Consider the following 22,394-nt stretch of genomic DNA (forward strand, 5'->3'; position numbering starts at 1 on the left):
TGACACAGTGGAATACTACAAAACATAAAAAATCAGAAATTCTTACCTTTTACAACAGTATGGATGGAACTGGAGACTATTAGGCTAAGTGAAATAAGTCAATTGGTCAAAGACAAATACCATATGGTCTCATTTATAAGGGGAATCTAATGAACAAAATAAACTAATGAGCAAGGTAGAATCAGAGACATGGAAACAAGGAACAGAATAACAGCTGTCATAGGGGAGTGAAGAGAGAGTTAACAGTGGGTAAAAGGGGAAGGGATTAGTCAAATAACATGTATGAATGACCCATGGACATGGACAATCGTGTGGGAATTGACTGTGGAAGCCAGGGGTGGGCTGGACAGAGGAGGGCAAAGGGAGAAAAAATTGAACAACTGTAATAAATAAAAATAAATAAATTTTTAAAAATAAAGAAAAAGGAAAGGGAAGTTAAGTGAATGTGGCACTCAGTGCCTTACACCCTCCTGGCTGGAACCTCAGATGTGTCAGAGTGCTGTCTGCCTTGTGGCCACTAACAGGAGCCAGGAGGCTCAGGTGGCTCATGGGACTTGATATACTTGCCCATACCTCAGAGGAGAGTTAGTGTGGATTTTAATAGGTATTTTAATAGGTATTTTAATAGGGATTACATTGACTATGTAAATTATTTGGGGTATCAGACATTTTGATAATGTTAATTCTTCTAATCCATGAACATGAAATATGCTTCCATTTGTCTGGGTCTCCCTTAATTTCTTTCTTCAATGTTGTGTAGTTTTCTGAGTACAGGTATTTTACATCCTTGGCTAGGTTTATTCCTAGGCACTTTATTTATTTTTTTCCTATATCAAATGGGATATTTTTCTTTATTTGTGTTTCTGATATTTCATTGTTGGTGTATAAAAATGCCTTAGATTTCTGAATATCAACCTTGTATACTGCTGTTTTGCCAAATTCACTTATTAGGTCAAGTAGTTTTTTTGGTGGGGTCTGTAGGATTTTCTATGTACACTATTATCATGTGATCTTCAAACAATGACAGTTTTGTTTCCTCCTTTCCCACTGGATGCCTTTTATTTATTTTTCTTCTCTGATAGCTGTGGCTAGGACTTCCAATACTATGTTGAATAGAAGAGGTGAAAGTGGACATGGTTTTCTTTTTTTTTATCTTAGTGGGAAAGCTCTACCTTTTTGCCCATTGAATTTTATATTGGCTGCAGGTTTCTCATACATAGCCTTTCTATTGTGTTATGTACCCTCTACTCCCACTTTGTTTAGTGTTTTTATCATAAATGTTTGCTGTACTTTATCAAATGATGTTTCAGCATCTATTGATATGACTGTGTGATTTTTTTGTCTTTTCTTTTGTTTATGTGATGTATTACATTTAGTGATTTGAAAATATTGTACCATCCTTGCATCCCTGGGATGAATCACACTTAACCATGATCCTTTTAATTTATTGCTGGATGCAGTTTGCCAATATTTTCTTGAGGATTTTAGCTTCTTTGTTCATTAGTGATTTTGGCCTGTAGTTTTCTCTCTCTTTTTTTTTTTTTAAATTTCACCTGTAGTTTTCTTTCTTTGTTGTGTCTTTATCTGGTTTTGGAATTAGGATGATGCTGGCTTCATAAAAAGAATCTGTCTATGATTTTAGATTTTTTGGAATAGTCTATGAAGGATAGGAGTTATTTCTACTTTAAATGCTTTGTAAAATTTCCTGTGGAACCCTCCTGTCCAGCACTTTTCTGTGTCAGGAGTTTTTTGATTACTGCTTTGATTTCACTTGTTCTTTTCAGTCTTTCTGCTTCTTGTTCATTCAGTTTTAGGAGATTATTTTTTCTAGTAATGTGTCCATTTCACCCAGGTTTTCAAATTTCTTGGCATATAGTTGTTTGTAGTAATTTTTTATAATCCTTTGTATTTCTGTGCTATCAGTTGTAAAGAAAATGTTTCTGGCTTCTCATACTTAATTAGAAATTGATTTTTATATCTTTCTGGCAAATATTTTTTGTTATACTAAGATTTTTTATTCATTTTTTAATTTATTAAGTGTTTTTTACATGGAATTAATTTTCAAATTTATCAAACGATTTTTTGCTTTTGTTTAGCTAACTGTATTGTCATTTTCCTTTATTAAAGAGGTGAATGATATTAATTTTCTAATGTTTTAATGACATTGCACTCTGTAGTAATTTCATGTTAGTTATGAGTATTATCTTTTTTTATATAATGCAGCACTTTGTGTATGTAATTAAACAAAGTAACCAGTAGGTAACCAGAAGAAAGGTGGGAGGGAATAATGGGAGGAAAGGGGAAGGTATTCAGAAACATCTATAAAGTATACACTGACAAAACCAAAGCGGGGTTAGGATCAGTGTAGGAAGTGGGGATGGCTGGTGTGGAAGGTGAGTGGTGGGAGGGGAAGGAGACAACTGCACTTGAACAACAATATAAATAAATAAATGAATAAAATAATTTTAAAAGTTAAACAATATTTTACACCTATATTTCTGATAGAGATTGGTCTGATTTTCCTTCCCTTTATCTGGTCTGCCACCAGTGTTACATCAGCTAAATGAAAGGAAATATCCTTCTCTGGAAGGGTTTGCATCAACCAGGGATTGTATCTCCCTAGGAAATTATCTGTAGGTCCAAGGTTGTGTGGAGTCTGGATGCACCAATAGTCTTGGTTAAAATCCTGGCTCTCTATTTTGGGTGACCCTGGGCAGGTTACTTAACTGCCACATGCCTTTGAACTCATCCTCAGATTGGAGTAGCATATCACCAAAAAGGTCAAGTCATTGTGACAGTTAAATAATTTAATATGCACAAGCCAATGATAATAATTCATGACACTTGGCAATTATACATGAGGAAGAGCCATCATGAGTCTAAAATAACTCACTGGGACATTAAACAGAGTGATGCATTTGTGAGAAAACATTTAAATACTTATTCAGTTTATTTATTTATTTGTTTGTTTACTAACGTTTTAGTTAAATTTATTGGGGTGACATGATTAATAAGATTATATAGTTTTCTTTTTTTTCTTTTTTCTTTAACGTTTGTTTGAGTACAGTTTTCTTTCTTGTATTCCCAGCCCTGCACCCCCAGTGCTCCCCACCCCCCTCCCATCTCCGCCCCCCATCTTAGTTATTGTCCATGTGTCCTTCATACTTATTCATGTGAGTCCATCCACTTTTACTCTGTGCTTCTCTCCCCTCTACCCTCTGGACCCTATCATCACGTTCTGTATTTCAGTGTCTTTGGTTACATTTTGCTTGCTTGATTGTTTTGTTGTTTACATTCCTGTTAAAGGTGATATCATATGGTATTTGTCTTTCACTGCCTGGCTTATTTCGCTCAGCATAATGCTTTCCAGTTCCATCCATGATGGTGCAAAGGGTAGGAGCTCCTTCTTCCTTTCTGCAGCATAGAATTCCATTGTGTAAATGAACCATAGTTTTTTGATCCAGTCATCAACCGATGGGCATTTATGTTGCTTCCAACTCTTGGCTATCGTGAATTGTGCTGCTATGAACATCGGAGTGCATAGGTTCTTTTGGATTGGTGTTTCAGGGTTCTTAGGATATATTCCTAGCAGTGGAGTTGCTGGGTCAAAAGGCAGATTCATTTTTAGCTCTGAGAAAATTTCATTCTGTTTTCCATAGTGGTTGTACCGGTCTGCAATCCCACCAACAGTGAACTAGAGTCCCCTTTTCCCCACAACTTCTCCAGCACTTGTTGTTTGTTTCTTTGTTTATGATAGCCATTCTCACTGGTGTTAAGTGGTATCTCATTATGGTTTTAATTTACATCACTCTGATAGCTAGCGATATCGAGCACCTTTTCATGTCTCTCTGGATCCTCTGTATGTCCTCCTTGGAGAAATGTCTTTTCAAGTCCTCTGCCCATTTTTTAATCGGGTTGCTTGTCTTCTTTGAGTGGAGTCGAGTGAGTTCTTTGTATATTTTGGAGCTTAAACCTTTGTCTGAGGTATCATTGGCAAATATGTTTTCCCAAACTGTTGCTTCTCTTTTTACCTCGACACTGTTTTCCTTTGACATACAGAAGCTTTTAATTTTGATGAGATCCCATTTGTGTATTCTTTCCTTTATATCCCTTGCTCTAGGGGACGTATCAGTAAAAATATTGCTGCATGGAATATCTGAGATTTTCCTGCCAATGTTCTCCTCTAGGGCTTTAATGGATTCCCGGCTTATATTTAAGTCTTTTATACACCTTGAATTTATTTTGGTGTATGGTGTAAGTTGGTGCTCGAGTTTCATTTTTTTGCATGTGGCTGTCCAGTTCTCCCAACACCATTTGTTGAAGAGGCTATCTTTACTCCATTTTATGTTACTGCCCCCTTTGTCGAATATTAATTGACTGTAGAGAGTTGGGTTTATTTCTGGGCTCTCTGTTCTATTCCATTGGTCTATGTGCCTGTTTTTATGCCAGTACCAGGCTGTTTTGATTACAGTGGCCTTGTAGTACAGTTCGATATCAGGTATTGTAATCCCTCCTACTTTGCTCTTCTTTCTCAAAATTGAAGCTGCTATTCGTGCTCTTTTGTAGTTCCATATAAATTTTTGAAGTGTTTGTTCTATATCTGTGAAATATGCCATTGGCACTTTAATAGGTATTGCATTAAATCTGTAAATTGCTTTGGGTAGTATGGACATTTTGATGATGTTAATTCTTCCAATCCATGAACACGGTATATGTTTCCATTTGTTTATGTCTTCCTTGATTTCTGTCTTCAGTGTTGTGTAATTTTCTGCTTAGAAGTCTTTAACCTCCTTGGTTAGGTTTATTCCCATATATTTTATTTTTGTTTTTGCTATATTGAATGGGATTTTTTCTTGATTTCTGTTTCTGCTGTTTCATTGTTAGTATACAAAATGCCTTTGACTTCTGGATATTGACTTTGTAACCCGCTGTTTTGCCAAATTCATTTATTAGTTCGAGCAGTTTTTTGGTAGAGTCTGTAGGATTTTCCATGTACACTATCATGTCATCTGCAAACAATGCCAGTTTTGTTTCCTCCTTTCCGATTTGGATGCCTTTTATTTCCTTTTCTTGTCTGATTGCTGTGGCTAGATCTCCCAATACTATATTGAATAGAAGTGGTGATAGTGGGCAACCTTGTCTTGTTCCTGATCTTAATGGAAGAGATTTTTGTTTTTGCCCATTGAGTATGATGTTGGCTGTAGGTCTTTCATATATGGCCTTTATTATGGTGAGGAATGCTCCCTCTCTTCCCATTTTTCTGCGTACCTTTATAATAAATGGGTGTTTTACCTTATCAAAAGCTTTTTCTGCATCTATTCATATGATCATGTGGTTTTTGTGTTTGCTTTTGTTTATGTGGTGTATTACTTTTACTGATTTACGAATATTGAACCATCCTTGCATCCCTGGGATGAATCCCACTTTGTCATGGTGTATGATCTTTTTGATGTATTGTTGGATGCGATTTACCAATATTTTATTGAGGATTTTAGCGTCGAAGTTCATCAGCGGTATTGGCCTGAAGTTTTCTTTCTTTGTTCTGTCTCAGTCTGGTTTTGGAATTAGGATGATTCTGCCTTCATAAAAAGAGTTGGAGAGTTTTCCCTCCTTTTGGATTTTTTGAAATAGTCTGTGAAGAATCGGGGTTAGTTCTTCCTTAAAAGCTTTGTAGAATTCTCCTGTGAAACCATCTGGTCCAGGGCTTTTGTGTGATGGGAGTTTTTTGATTACTGCTTCAATTTCCGCTGCGGTTATTGGCCTGTTCAGGTTTTCTGCTTCTTTTTCATGGAGTTTTGGAAGATTATATTTTTCTAGAAATTTGTCCATTTCATCTAGGTTTTCAAATTTCTTGGCATACAGCTCTGCATAGTAATTCCTTACCATCTGTTCTATTTCTGTGGTATCAGTTGTAATCTCTCCTCTTTCATTTCTAATTGTGTTTATTTGGGTCCTCTCTCTTCTTTTCTTGATGAGCGTACTTAAAGGTTTATCTATTTTGTTTATCTTTTCAAAAACCAACTCTTGGATTCATTGATCCTTAGAATTGTGCTTTTAGTCTCTATGTCATTTAATTCTGCTCTGATGTTGGTTATTTCCTTCCTTCTACTTGCTCTGGGCTGTCTCTCTTGTTGTTCCTCAAGTTCTTGAACGCGTCGGGTTAGGTTGTTTCTTTGAAATGTTTCTGTTTTTTTCAGGTAAGCCTGTATTGCTATGAACTTCCCTTTCAGGACTGCCTTGGCCGTGTCCCATAAGTTTTGGGTTGTGGTGAGTTCATTTTCATTTGTTTCCAGAAATTTTTTATTTCTTCCCTGATTTCTATCTTGACCCATTTGTTGTTTAATAGCATTCCATTCAGTCCCCATGATTTTGGGTGTTTTTGCTTTTTTCCTGTGGGGTTAGTTTCCAATTTCAGTCCCTTGTGATCAGAGAAAATGCTTGGTATGATTTCTATTTTCCTAAATTTGTTGAGTCTGGTTTTGTGTCCTATCATGTGTTCTATCTTTGAAAATGTTCCATGTGCATTTGAAAAGAATATGTATTTAACTTCTTTAGGGTGAAGGACTCTATATATATCAATTAGATCCATTTCATCTAGAGTGTCATTTAATGCTGCAATATCTTTGTTGATATGTTGTTTGGAAGATTTGTCCATTTTAGACAGTGGGGTGTTAAAATCCCCTACTATAATTGTGTTGCTGTCAATATCTTTCTTGAGGTCCTCCAGAATTTTCTTTATATATTTGGGTGCTCCTATGTTGGGTGCATATATATTTATGATGTTAATGTCTTCTTGGTGGATTTTTCCCTTGAGTATTATGAAGTGACCTTCTAGGTCTCTCTTTATGGCCCTTTTTTTGAAGTCTATTTTGTCTCACATGAGAATTGCTACCCCGGCTATTTTTCTTGTCCATTTGCTTGGAAAATTTGTTTCCATCCTTTCACTTTTAGTCTGTGATGGTCTTTTGACCTGAGGTTTGTCTCTTGTAGGCATCATATGTGTGGGTCATGCTTTCTTATCCATTCAGCTATTCTGTGTCTTTTAATTGGTGCATTTAATCCATTTACATTTAAGGTTATTATTGAAAGGTACTTATTCATTGCCATTTATGTACCTGTGTTCCTCTCTGTCTCTCTCTTTTCCTTCCTTTCCTTAAAGCAGCCCTTTTAGTAGTTCTTGTAGAGCTGGTTTGGTGGAAGCGTATTCTTTTAGACTTCTTTTGTCTTGGAAGCTCTTTATTTGGCCTTCTATCTTGATTGAGAGCCTTGCTGGGTACAATAGCCTTGGTTGTAGGCCTCTATTTCTCATTACTTGGAATAATTCTTGCCATCCTCTTCATGCTTGGAATGTTTCCATTGAGAAGTCAGTAGCCAGCCTTATTGGCACCCCCTTGTATGTCACTTCTTTTTTCTCCCTTGCTGCCTTTAGGATTTTCTCTTTGTCTTGGAGTTTTGCCATTTTAATGATGATGTGTCTTGCAGTAGGCCTCTTTGGGTTCCACCTGCCTGGGACTCTCTGTGATTCCTGGATCCGTACGACTTTATCTCTCCTGAACTTAGGAAAATTTTCCTTTATTACTCTTTCAAGTAGGTTTTCTATCCCTTGTTCCTCTTCTTCTCCTTCTGGAATTCCTATTCGGATATTATAATGTTTCATGTTGTCTCTTAAATTCTCTTCATTTTTTCTGATTCTCTTTTCCCTTACTTGTTCTGTCTGGGAGATTTTTTCTAACCTGTCTTTAATCTCACTTATGAGATCTTCCGCCATATTGATTCTATTCTTCATACCTTCTACTGTGTTCTTCAGTTCAGAAATTGTATTCTTCATTTCCTCTTGGCCTTTACTGATAGTTTCTATTTCCTTTTTTATGTTGGTATAGTTTGCAGAGAGTTCATTGTATCTCCCCTGTAGTTTCTGGTAGCTCGTTGTAAGCTCTTTGAATTTCCTGATAACCATTGCTTTGAATTCCACATCTGATAGTTTACTTGCCTCTATTTCATCTAATATTTTTTCTGAGGCTCCCTTCTTTTCTTTCATTTGGGGATTGTTTCTTTGTCTTCCCATTGTTTGTGATACTCTTCTTGTTGTCCGCTGCTTCTTAAATTGATCTGTTCTGGTCGGTGGGTTTATGATGTGAACTTCTGTGGTAGGATATGCTCCACCAGAGTTCGCCTGCCCTGGGCGCGCCTGGGCCGGGCGCAGCCCGTGGCCTCCAGGGGGTGCGCAGCCGCTTGTCTTCACTCCCCTTCTGGATTCCTTGCTGACCTGCTGCTGCTTGGTTCCTCCATCACACTCAGATTATATAGTTTTCAAGTGTACATGTATATACTACATTATTTGTATATTTAGTTTATTTAGTAACAAAAGTGTTACTCTTCTTCTCCCTTCAATCTTGATCATTGGTAGCTCTCTAAGTATACAAGCAAGCAAAATATAACCAGGGACATTGACATAAAGAACAAACTGACATTAATGGGGGGAAGAGGGAAATAACAGGGGAAAGAAGAAGAAGGGTCGTCAAGGAACATTTATAAAGGACCCATGAACCAAAGTGAGGGAAGAATTGAGGGTGGGTGGTTGGTGTGGGTAGGGTGAAAATGAAGACAACTGTACTTGAACAATAATTAAAAAAATAAAAAACATAAAAATAAAGAGGAAAACGTTTCCTTTTATTCTTTACACAAAATATGTGCATGTTACCTAAATTTTCAAATTCTTATTTTTATCAAAAGTTTTAATTATTGCTACATCTATAATTATACATTAATGTTATCCTTAATGTTGTTTATGTCATTTTGGTTTTTGTCTCTCAGTTTTGTCTACGGTCTTTCAACTTTATTGGTCTTTTCAGAAACAACTTTTAAGTGTGATGATTTCTCTATTTCATTAATTGCTACTACTCTTATCCATCATACTCCTTTGCTCTGTTTTCTGTGCTTAAGCTGTGCTTTCTTTTCTAACATCTTAAAACCTATGGTTTGCCATTTTATTATTATTGATTTTTCATTGATTTCTTTAGAGAGAGAAACATCAAATTGTTTTTCCAATTATTTATGCATTCATTAATTTATTCTTTTTAAGATTTATTCTTTATTGTAATTTTTCATTACCATTTAGTTCCCTTATATACTTTTCCTCTCCAGAAATTACCATACTGTTATTCATGTCTATGAGTCTCTTTTCCTTTTCACTCAATCCCTCCATCCCTTAACCCTCCCACTACCCCACTAGCTGTCATCTGCTCTTCATCTAATGAGTATGTCCCCATTTTCCTCATTAGTTCAGTTCATTAAATCCTTGTATTTGCCCTGACCAGGGATTGCACTGAAACCTTAACATATCAGGTTGATGCTCTAAGCAACTGAGCTACACCAACAGAGCCTCTATGGTTATAGCAGATTTTGAATCTTTATTTTCATTTATTATTTATCTCATGAATTACTTATACATTTTTGTAGTATTATTTCTAGTAGTGTTGGAGGACTGCTAGCCACAGTACTATTATTTGTTGATTTTTTACATAATCTCATTGTCATCAAAGATTGAAGTCTGAACAATACAGAAACCCTAAGGTGAGCTCAAGGTAATGAAAGTTATTCTAAGGGTTCACAGAAAACTAGGCATCAGTCTTGGCAGTTTCCAAGAAGAAGTTCTTATTATTTCCCAGGTCAAGGGGTGACACCCACCCCATAGCCCACAAGTGCTTCATTCATCACCATCCCTATGCTTTCTACTTACTTTTTCTCCCCCACCTTAGCTTCCATCTTATCTGTCCTGCACCATGCTCCCTAAAAGCAGATTTCTGGTTGGCATTACCCCACACTATGATTGGACCGAAATGTTGCAATGCATCTTCTCATTGACTGCTGGCCTCATTTTACCTGGACCAGGTTAGATTCTGATCTTACCTGTGGTGCTGCTATGGAAGGATCCCAGGTCAAAAAGTATGAATCATGGTCCCAAGTTCCTTAGCCTTACACATCCAGGGATTCTGGCCATGACAACAATAAGTTCTGGTGGTACTGGGACAGCTGTGCTCTTTTGGAGTCTGTCTTGGTGCACAGCACTGTAATAACTGGGTACAAATCCCTGTCCTCAGATCCCTGGCTTCTACATCAAGAAGCTAAATCCTCAAACAATGGGGCATTCTCTGTGCATTGGAGGGAGTCCCACCCCTGCCTGCAGGAAACACTTTTATTACTGGAAGAAAGTTATTACTATTACTCATATTACTATACCTATGGAGAAAGTGGCTGAGGTACTTCACATCTTTACATTAAAAACTAAGGAGCAGGACTCTGGGGTGTTTCAGTTCTTCTTTGGACCACACCAGTTTTGCAGTGAGAGAGGGGAGAATGACAGAACCAGAAATTTAGGATTCTGTTTAATAGAAAATAAAGGTTCTCTCTCCTCCCCAATCCGTCCGCCTCCCTTTTCCAAAGCTTTCCCAAGTGATGGACTCAGGTCCTTGGTGGATTCAAGGCTGCAGTCCTTGTCTTGTAAATAGCAGGGGCCTACCTCCAGTTCTATTGATTGGTGTTTTCACAAGTAATAACTACTGGAGAAACTACAACTCAACACTGATAAATTTATATCCCAATGCCACTTACTATCAGAATAAAAATGTAAAAAAGGACACCATCTGCTTTAGAAAACTCCCCGCTGTGTTAACAGCCTGACCTTTTTATCTTGAAATGTGAACCAGCTTGCAAAAAACCATTTTAGAAGAAGGGGCTAAATCTTTATTCCAGAGATTTGGCTTTCCCTATCATGTTCAACCTAGAGTGGGTCAACTTTAGACAAGATTTAATAAGATGCTATTTCTGGTCAGAAGTGATATCATTGCAGGAGGCACCACTTGACTTTGGTTATGATGAAGAATATAAAATTTTATAAAATTTTCTCTGAGATGTTATTTTGCTTATTTGAGGGAATTTATATTTTGTGATATCATTTCATCATAGCCCAAAGAGTATTCATTTCAGCTTCAAAAATTTTTCATTATATACTTCAGCAGAAGACACATTTAAAAGGAGATCGATTTATGTCTTGTGTTTAGCTAATAGATTTAAGGTAGTATCTTATAATTATTGAATGTTTTCTGAAATCATTCTTTGTTCTGTAGGCAGAGAGGTAAATATCATGTTTTGTCTTATTAAAGTTTTTTTTTTTTGCCATTTGGTAAAATATGTCAACACTGACTAACTATATCTGGTTAATCTAGAAAAAATACAGTCCACCTGGCATTTTTTTTCTTTTTTTTATTATATGATTCCATTTATATGAAATGTTCAGAATGGGTAGATCTATAGAAATAGAAAGTAGGTTAGTGTTTGCCAGGGGAGAGGAGAATAGGGAGTGATTGCCAATGGGCAGTGTATTGGGGTGATGAAAATATCCCAGAATTAGATAGTGGTGATGTTGCACAACTGTGAATATACAAAAAACCACTTAATTGCACAGAATGGGAATTTATTATTATTATTTTAAAAGACCATTTGTCTGTTTTCTGGTTTCTACTGTTGCTGTTGGAAACTATATTAACATTCTTTTTTTTAAGATTTTACTTATTTATTTTTAGAGAGAGAAGAAGAGAGAAGAAGAGAAAGAGAGAAGGCATGTGCTCTGACCAGGAATCACACTGGTGAACCCCCAGGTTCATTTTTTTCAACTTTAGGAAAACTGACCCTGTCTTTGGACTGAAAGAGAAGAGAAGATGCTAATAGCATTTCCTTGTCAGGAGAAGATTCTTGTAGGGACTGAGGAGAAATGAACTTGGCAATAATCAACATTTCAATTTACGAGGAGACCGGGTTTGATTTAATCTCCAGGAAATTATTTGATCATCACTGGCGTCTAACTGAAAAGACCTAATCCCATTAACAAAGTACTTTCTGCCTTGAGAGGAATAGGGGACAGAGATGAAGTGCCAAAAGAGGGAATGTCACCATCTAATTAAGCCAAACTCGAGCCAGGGCACCATTATTCAATATCACTAATTATCAGAGCAAGGCAGTGCAAGGTACAGAACATAATTAGTAAGTTCATTTTAAAGGGCCTCTAAAAAACTTTCCTGAGGCCAAGGCACACACAATAAAACTCAATTTTAAGAACAGTGTTTGATAGGTTTGACAAATGTGTACTGAGTAGTCATTTTCATAATCAAGGTATTTCTATCACCCCCCACATCATCAAATTCTCTCATGCTCCCATACACCTCTGTGATCACTACCTCACTACACCCAGACCAAGGCAACCACTGATCTTCTGTCACAACAGTTTAAATTTGGTTTTTCCTAGAATTTCATACAAATGGAATCATGCAGTATGTATATATTTTTGTCTGGCCTATTTTGCTCAACATGATATTTCTGAGATATGTCCATTTTGTTTCCTATATCAAGAGGTGGAAGGAGATGCTCTGTCCTGCAGAGCTCCCCTGGTCACCATAGATAAGAATAAGTCTGCCAAGACATGATCTTCTTGAGGAAGAAAGGCTAACCCAAGCCTTTCTCAGAGGAAAAGGGCCTCAAGCCTCTTTCTCAATGGGCTTTTATTGGGTTTAGATTGCATACAAATACAAGGCATATATGTAAAGCTCAGCAATCATTGTCAGGCAGTAATGATCAAAGAATAGATAACATTCAAAGAACTATAAGGGCTTATTCTGAGTCATGGTCAGATAGATAGAGTGATGTCAAAGGGCCATAAAACTTTGGGAAACAAACTCATTGTATGCTTGGACTGTTAACATTTAAATTGAGGACATTCTTAACAAAGCAGGTTTCATAGGATTTTATGCATTCTTCCCTGGGAACTGCCGTTCCCTGAACCAAGGACTATAACACCTTCTAGCATCGTTTCAGGCCTGAATCAGTTGGGGAATGTGGGCGGCCAAGAGATTGGGAAACTTTTTACAGATAAAATGAGGACTCAGGCTACAACAAATCTGAAAGGTGAGGATCTTTTGTCCCTTCTCTGCAATCCCCTAAATTTTTCCCTGACAGCTCCTTTGAGACTGTACCTGTCTTAGGTTGATCCTTCCTTGAGGAATCTTATGCATCACTGACTATCCAGCCATCCTCCAGGGCCCAAGCAGGGTGAAGTAAAGGGGGCAGGGGCTGTGCCCCTGAAAGAAGGATGAGTTTTGTCTCATTAGTGGCTTATGGTCCCAAGGTCTTTTTACTCAGCCTTGGCCATGGAGGGTTATAGTTTCTGAAACAAGGCAGGATGGTTCCCAACAAAAAAGCATTCATTTTTTTTTTACTGTTGTTTACGTACTATTGTCTCTATTTTCACTCCACCACACCCATCCCCATCTCCTACCCTCGATCCCTCCTGGGGGCAATAGTACATAAACAACAGTAAAATGGAGACAATAGTACATAAACAACAGTAAAAAAATATGAATGCCTTAATGTTGGGAACCATCCTGCCTTGTTTCAGAAACTATAACTCTCCTTTGGCTTTGTTCATGTGACCTTTACACATGTTCCTTGATGGCCTTTCCCCTATTTTCCCCCATTATCCCTCTCCCTCTTCCCCTCAGGTTACTGTCAGTTTGTTCTTTATTGCAATGTCTCTGGTTATATTTTGCTTGCTTGCTTGTTTTGTTGTAGGTGAGATTATATGGTATTTGTCTTTCACAAGCTGGCTTATTTCACTTAGTATAATGCCCTCCAGTTCCATCCATGCTGTTGCAAAGGGTAGCATCTCTTTCTTTCTTTCTTTCTTTCTTCTTTCTTTCTTTCTTTCCTTTCCTTTCCTTTCCTTTCCTTTCCTTTCCTTTCCTTTCCTTTCCTTTCCTTTCCTTTCCTTTCCTTTCCTTTCCTTTCCTTTCCTTTTCTTTTCTTTTCTTTCTTTCTTTCTCTTTCTTTCTTTCCTTCCTTCCTCCTTTCTTCTTTCTTATTTCTTTTCTTTTCTTTCTTCTTTCTTTCTTTCTTTCCTTCCTTCTTTCTTTCCTTTCCTTTCCTTTCCTTTCCTTTTCTTTTCTTTTCTTTTCTTTTCTTTTCTTTCTTTCTTTCTTTCTTTCTTTCTTTCTTTCTTTCTCTTTCTTTCTCTTTCTTTCTTTCTTTCATTCTTTCTTTCTTTCATTCTTTCTTTCCTTTCTTTCTTTCCTTTCTTTCTTTCTTTCTTTTCTTCCTTCCTTCCTTTCTTCCTTCCTTCCTTCCTTCCTTCCTTTCTTTCTTTCTTTCTTTCTTTCTTTCTTTCTTTCTTTCTTTCTTTCTTTCTTTCTTTCTTTTTCTTTCTTTCTTTCTACTGCATAGTATTCCATTGTGTAAATATGTCCTAGTAAATAGTGATTGGTGGGAATGCAGACTGGTGCAGTCACTTTGGAAAACAGTATAGAATTTTCTCAGAAAACTAAAAATGAAATTGCCTCTTGACCCAGAAGTTCCTCTGCTTAGATTATACCCTAATGACTCTGAAAGACCAGTTCAAAAGAACCTATGCCCCCCAATGTTCATAGAAGCACAATTTACAGTAGCCAAGTGTTGAAAACACCCTAAGTGCCCATCAGTAAATGAGTGCATAAAAAGACTATGCTACATTTACACAATGGAATACTATGCAATAGAAAGAAAGAAAGAGTTCCTACCCTCTGCAACAACATGGATGGAACTGGAGATCATTATGCTAAGTAATATAAGCCAGGTGGTGAAAAACAAATATCATATTATCTCACCTATAAGAGACATTCATTTTTATGTAAGTAGTTACTTAGTTTCTTTTGTTGTTTTTATTCCCAGGTTCTGTCTGGTTCTATTCTAGATCAATGAGTCACTTGTGTTGATCTAGTCTGTGCTGTGGCAGATTGTCTAATTCAGGCCCCAGTAAATCCTACTTCCCTTTACATTGCAAGGATGCCTTGCCATTAAGATTCTCCTCTCCCCTATAGCTGGGCACTGCCTGTGCCTTGTTTGACTGATGGAGGGTGGGGGAACTAACTTTGTGTGGATTCTAGAGCCTCAGAATAGCCTATAGCTCCTACCTTCACCTTCCAGCACTCCTGGGCCCACTATATTTTGAAGAGGACTGGGTAAGCATCCTGGAGAATAAGAGTCTACTTAGAGGTCACTGAGGAACCCAACCCAACAGCCTATAACACCTGTTGATCTGTCATATGAGACCCCAGAAGAAAGAAAAGAAGGACTTACCTGGTGGCCAGCCCTCAGATTGTGAGAAGAAAATAATTGTGAGATGTAGCCACTAAATATTGAATGTTAGTTAATTATCTTTTTTAAAAATATATATTTTATTGATTATGCCATTACAGTTGTCCCATTCCCCCCTTCACTCCCCTCTACCCTGCACACCCCTTCCCCACCATTTCTCCCCTTTTGTTCATGTCCATGTGTCACAAGTTCTTTAGCTTCTGTATTTCCCATAGTACTCCTGCCCTCCCCCTGTCTATTTTCTACCTATCATCTATGCTACTTATTCTCTGTACATTCTCCAACCTTCTCCTCCTCACATTTCCCTGTTACTAACGTTCCATGAGATCTCCATTTCTATGGTTCCGCTTCCGAACTAGCTGTCCTCTTAGTTTGCTTTTGTTTTAGGTGTGGTTGTTAATAACTGTGAGTTTGCTGTCCTTTCACGGTTCATATTTTTCGTCTTCTTTTTCTTAGATAAGTACCTTTAATATTCCATATAATAAGGGCTTGGTAATGATGAACTCCTTAAATTTGACCTTATCTGAGAAGCACTTTATCTGTCCTTCCATTCTAAATGAAAGCTTTGCAGGATAGAGCAATCTTGGATGTAGGTCTTTGGATTTCATGATTTGGAATACTTCTTTCCAGCTCCTTCTTGCCTGTAAAGTCTCTTTTGAGAAATCAGCTGACAGTCTGATGGGAGCTCCTTTGTAGGTGACTGTCCCCTTATCTCTTGCTGCTTCTAGAATTCTCTCCTTCATTTTCATCTTGGCTAATGTAATGATGATGTGCCTTGGTGTGTTCCTTCTTGGGTCCAACTTCTTTGGGACTCTGAGCTTCCTGGATTTCCTGAAAGTCTATTTCTTTTGCCAGACTGGGGAAGTTCTCCTTTATTATTTGTTCAAATAAGTTTTCCATTCATGGCTGTTCCTCTTCTCCTTCTGGTACCGGTATAATTCACATGTTGGAACGTTTAAAGATGTCCTGGAAGTTCCTAAGCCTCTCCTCATTATTTTGAATTCTTGTTTCTTCCTTCTTTTCAGTTTGGTTGTTTCTTTATTCCTTCTGGTCCAGTCTCTTGATTTGAGTCCCAGTTCCCTTTCCTTCACTCTCGGTTTCCTGTGCATTTCCCTTCATTTCAATCAGTTTAGCCTTCATATGTTCCTCTAATTTGTGGCTAAAATCAACCAATTCTGTGAACATCCTGATCACCAGTATTTTGAACTGCGCATCTGAAAGGCTGGCTATTTCTTGGTCACTTAGAATTATAGGCTCTGGAGCTTTGAGCTGTTCTTGAGTCATAATGTTTGGTCTGTTCACACCTGTTATGTTTGAGGGGCAGAGCCTTAGGTGTTCACTAGGGCCGGAAACCCAGTTGCTGGGTTGTGACGCTATATGTGGAGGCGGGATTGGAGAGGGAAAAAATGGTGCTTTGCTCCACTCTACTCTCTCTCAGATTTCTGTCCCCTCTGTGGCTTCCCATAAGCAAATTGGGCCCCCCTGGTGCTGGTTCCTGGGTGTGTGGGCCCGTGTACTCTCCAGGATCCTGTGGGTCTCTCCAACAATCTCTCTGTGGGTCTGGGAGACCCTCCTGGCCCCTTGACCCCAAGAAAGTCTTTCCAGTTGGTGCTTTCAGGCTCTAATTCCCATTGTTGGGGCCCTAGCCTGCAGGGTCTGTCTCACAGTTCACTCCTTTGCTTGGTTTATCTGCATGTGAATGTGTGACCGCAGTCAGCCAGCCACCCTGAACCCTCACTGGGTCCGCCTGTTGCCACCCCATGCCTGGGATCCACCAACTGCCCCTGCCTCCACTCCTGGGTAGGTGGGACTGAATGATCTTTCCAGCCTGACCCTGCTCCACCACTGACTCCACCCCTCTTACCAGTCTGGCTGAGTGGTGTGTTGTTTTTGGACTTCCTTACAGTAAAATTTTCACTATTTTGGCTGCGTCTTTGTTTCTCAAACTTAGCTGTCTTTAAATTTAGTTGTGAGATGGGATGCAGTGTTTCCACCTATGACTGCATCTTTACCAGAAGCTCTAATTATCGTTTTACACACAAATAATTTTTAAGTATCACTCTGGACTTCTGAATTACTTCAAAGGTTGCTGACTGGGAGTCAAGTCTCACTCTCTGGAGTCATTGCCATAAGATCATTTGGGATATTTCATGTCATCAATTGGTGAAAAAGGAACTCAAGTTCAACTGGTGCTGCCACCTTATCTATAACAAAATAAAACAGAACTCCCAGTTTCTGCATATGCTAAAAAACAGATGTGGGGGCCAGAAGTACATTTTCCTACCACCTTTTAGCAAGTTCTTCTGGCTGGACTAATAATCAAATTAACATGAAACAGATGAACAAGATAAAGTAACCAAAGTTATCATGTGTGATGTATGGGGGTTCCATAAGAATTTGAGACCTAGAAAAAAGCAGACAATTAAGGTTTGTATGCCAGCCAGTGCTAAGGAGAAGAACATATGTGGTTCGCAACTTCAAAGGTCAGGAAAGCAATTCACATGGAACTGGGAAAGCAAATGATTAATAAACAGATTATTGCTTAGCCATTTTAACAATGGGACACTGAAAGAACTTCGATCAAATGGGCTTGTCTAGGTTCCTCTCTGCCTTTCATATTTAGTTCATATTAAATTATAGTTAACATGATGATATGTCTACAAATTCATTTTAGGCAGTTAAGGGACAGGTTAAGCTTCTTTCTGAATCTTTTGTTTCTTAAAAATAACCAGCTTAAATAGTTAATATCTCAGAAGACATATTTTTGGGTGGCAAACCCTGCTTCCCTTTACAGACCATAGTAAACTTGAGGGCATGTAGGATGAAGAATCATGGATATTTGGCTAAAGGTGGAAGAAGAAATAATCTCTTATATTACTTTTATGTCTTCTATTATTCTTAATTGTGAAATTAATCCAAAAATTCTACACAGAAAGATGCCTTAACATAGAAGTCTCTCTTGGTCTTTACCTAACCCCTTCTTTTCCCTACACCACACTCAGATTTCTATTCTGTTTTAAATTTTCCAGAAAAAGTCCTCACAGGATGGGGAAGTTTTTTTTCTAATTTGGCACTGAATTTTTATTACTAAAATAATGAATTATTTTCAGAGCATCTATTTATTCATTCATTTTAACAGATACAATTTCCATGCCCTCCTTACATTCTGAGTAGAGTAGTAAAGGCTGTAGAAATAGTTTTGAACAGGATTTGCTCCCTGCCCTCAGTAATCTGTCAGTCTAGTTGGGGACACAGACCATTTAAACTGTCCGAGAACTGTTTAGTTAAAGGATATTTATTTGATAAAAGGTACAAGGCAAACAGCGCAGCCTCTCGGATCAAGGAAAGTTTTCCTGAGTTCATGAGCAAACTGAGTCATTCAGTCCTAAAAGAATGTATGGAGTAAAGTCTTGCCAGATGAAAAGATTGTCACAGGAAAGAATAAAGAAGGGGTTAGAAAAGGTAGGAGGGAGTTAGAGATAGTTAGGTTGGTAGGTGGGTAGATAGATAGATAGATAAAAATAGAGTTTAGAGTTACCTTTCAGTTAAGAATCTAAAAGTTTAGGGTGCTAGTGGAATAAAGCAGAGTAATGGGGTGGTGCAATGTCAGATAAAATACCTTTTTTTTGTCTTAATAAGCTTAAAACATATTCTAAAGACTGGTAAAGCTGCAGAAAGACTAATCTGCTAGGTGGGCTAGTCCACTACGCATGTTAGAATGAATGCATTGTGGAAAAAAAAGGGGCCAAATACTAACACTGACAAGGTCAGGGAGGCATACATAGCAGCCTTACAAACTCAGAGACAGAAGCTAACCACATGAGATGGTCTGAAATTAAAACTTTCTAATTAAAAGTAGATTATGGAGGAGAGAGAGGAAAATGGTGGTGGAGTAGGAGAGATTGACTCCAGTTCTCATACCTCTGGGAGAAAATCCTGGCAGATTTACTAAAGAACAGCACAATCAATCCCCCAAACAACAATTCCCCAGCATTTATAAAAATAAGAGACCAGAGATAGTGATGAACCAGCCTGTTACAGGTTATTGGGGTCTCAGGGACACGAGTAAGGAGCCAGGCGGCCAGGCCAGCAGCAGCCATTGGCTGGCACATAAAGACCTTGGAGCCGCAGCTACCGCAATGGTTGGGGCCCAGAGGCTTCCACCTGAGCCCAGCAACAGGGGCGTCTGCCACAGAGGACTCATCTGGAACCCGGCACCTGTGAGTAAAGACAAAAGTGGCAGCAGCAGGGCCGGCTGCCCTCGGGAGGCCTGCACCCCAGAGTAAAGTGAAAAGCAATGGCGACAGGACCAGCAGCCATTGGACAGCGTGTAAAGACCTCGGAGCTGCTGCTGCCAGTTTCCAGGGCCCGGAGGCTTCTGTGTATGGCCAGCGTCAGGGTGTCTGTCACAGAGGACTCATTGGGACCCCAGCACCTGTGAGTAAAGAGAAAAGTGGCAGCAGCAGGGCCGGCAGCCCTCTGCCAGACCAAAATGCCTCAGAGCCACCGCTGCATTAGCAATGTAGAGGCTTCCTTCTGGGGCCAGTGCCATGGAGGACTCATAGGGAGCCCAGCACCCAGTGGAGCATTGGGCCAGCTGTGGGGTCCTTGGAAGAGCTGGCTCCCTCCCTCACTATCTAGGCGGGGCTGGGTGGCAGAGACCTGTCTGCCTAGGTGTGCAGGGACGGTGGCAAGGACAGGGGGCCATGTTCAGTTGTGATCTCTGTGGTCGCCAACCCACCAGCCTGCCAGCCCAGGAAATTTGAGAGGAGCATTGTCCTAACCAGTCAGGTTGGGGATTGGGCTGGGCTGAGAGCGACGCTTTCTGGAAAAGGTTTTACTGCAAAGTGGACTGAGGTGTTCTCTTGTGAAGGCAGCTTGACTTGCTTCTCACCCAGACACAGGACCAGATCCCGTGAGAACCAGGCAGCCTGTCAGGTGGATGGGCGCCCGCACCACAGTCTGGTAGCATGGCTGGTGGGAGGGTGTTTGCCTGGGCCTACAATCCAGCCCACAGAGGGGTCCTGCTGAAACCAGAAAAACCAGATTGGAGAGTTTGAAACCAACAAGGAAGGAGGTTTTCTTTTTTTTTTTTTTATTTAACATTTTTAATTTTTTTTCAGTAATCGTATATTTTTTAAAATTTTATTGTTGCTGTATCTTTCAGTACTCTGTTCCTCTCCTTTCTTTTTTCCTTTTTTAGTCCTTCCTTTCACCCCAAACTTATTGCTTTGTCCTCACTTCTCTTGCCCTTTTTTTGTGCGTTTGTTGCTTTCTACACCGCTGTAAATACTTCACAACACATCTCTTGGGTCTTAGCCCATTTTACAGGTTTATGAATTCTATTACTGTAGTGATTAACTCTACTTGCTCACACTCTACGTCTATTTACTATCCTTTACTCTCACCTTACCTCAAAATCCGACCACCCGCAAACTCACTGCTTTCTAGATACAACTCACAAACCTTCCCTTCCCAATAAGAGACTTATCTTCGGTCTATCCTTTTTTAAAAGTGGCAAATAGGGTTGAAGATTACAGTTAACACTACATAGAGGCTAAAGATCTTCTATCTCTTCTCTACCAGTTGTGACTGTAAATATCATGAAGTACTCTCTTGCTGTCATAAACCATTTTGCCTCCCCCTCCAGCTGATCAGACACACACAAAGAAAGGAGTAGGTGGAAGCACAGAACATCAAGATCCCTGCAGGAGACTGCACCACTGAATTTCACAGGTATTCTAAAACAGAAGTTCACACCATAAACCTAGGGAGTCAGAACAGATCAATATACGAAGCTGAGGCTAATAAGAAGAGTCTCATAAGCAACGGGAAGACAAAGAAACAATGCCCAAATGAAAGAAAAGGTGGAAGTCTCAGATATAATGTCAGATGAAAGAGAGGCAAGTCAGCTACCAGATATTGAATTCAAAGCAGTGGTTATCAGGAAATTCAAAGAGCTCACAATGAGGTACCAGAAAGTAAAGGGGAGCTACCGGAAACTAGAGGAGAGCTACAATGTGCTCTCTGCAAACTATATCAACATGAAAAAGGAAATAGAAGCTATCAGCAAAGGCCAAGAGGAAATGAAGAATACAGTTTCGGAACTGAAGAACACAGTAGAAGGAATGAAAAGCAGGATCCATGAGGCAGAAGATCGGATCAGTGAGTTGGAGGACACAGTAGAAAGAATCTCCCAGAAAGAGCAAGAAAGGGAAAAGAGGCTCAAAAAGAATGAAGAGGGACTAAGAGAAATGCAATATAACATAAAACGTAATAATATGCAAATAATAGGAATAACAGAAGGAGAAGAAGAAGAACAAGGGATAGAAAACCTATTTGAAAGAGTAATGATGGAAAATTTTCCTGATTTGATGAGAGAAAAGGTTACACAAATCCAGGAATCACAGAGAGTCCCATTGAAGAGGAACCCAAAGAGGCCCACTTCAAGACACATCATCATTAAAATGGCAAAATTCCAAGACAAAGAGAGAATCTTAAAGGCAGCAAGGGAGATAAAGGAAGTAACATACGAGGGAGCCCCAATAAGGTTAAGTACTGACTACTCAATGGAAACACTCCAAGCAAGAAGAGAATGGCAAGAAATATTCCAAGTAATGAGAACCAGAGGCCTACAACCAAGGCTACTTTACCCAGCAAGGCTCTCAATCAAGATAGAAGGCCAAATAAAGGGCTTCCAAGAGAAAAGAAGTCTACAAAAATATGCTTCCACCAAACCAGCTCTACAAGAAATACTAAAAGGACTGCTTTAAGGAAAGGAAGGAAAAGAGAGACAGAGAGGAACTCTGATACAAAAATGGCAATGAATAAGTAACTATCAATAATAACCTTAAATGTAAATGGATTAAATGCTCCAATCAGAAGACAAAGAATAGCTGAATGGATAAGAAAGCATGACCCACACATATGCCGCCTACAGGAGACCTACCTTAGGAAAAAAAAAGAGCATCACAGAATAAAAGTGAAAGGCTGGAAACAAATTTTCCAAGCAAATGGTCAAGAAAAAAAAGCCAGGGTAGAAATTCTAATATCAGACAATATAGACTTCAGAAAAAAAAAGGACCATAAAGAGAGACCCAGAAAGTCACTCCATAATCCTCAAGGGAAGAATCCACAAAGAAGACATTAACATCATAAATATATATGCACCCAACATAGGAGCACCCAAAAATATAAGAAATATCCTAGAAGATTTC

Source organism: Sturnira hondurensis, unplaced genomic scaffold (genome assembly GCF_014824575.4).
Source record: "Sturnira hondurensis isolate 20B ecotype Veracruz unplaced genomic scaffold, ASM1482457v3 Scaffold0001538, whole genome shotgun sequence".
Lineage (NCBI taxonomy): Eukaryota > Metazoa > Chordata > Mammalia > Chiroptera > Phyllostomidae > Sturnira > Sturnira hondurensis.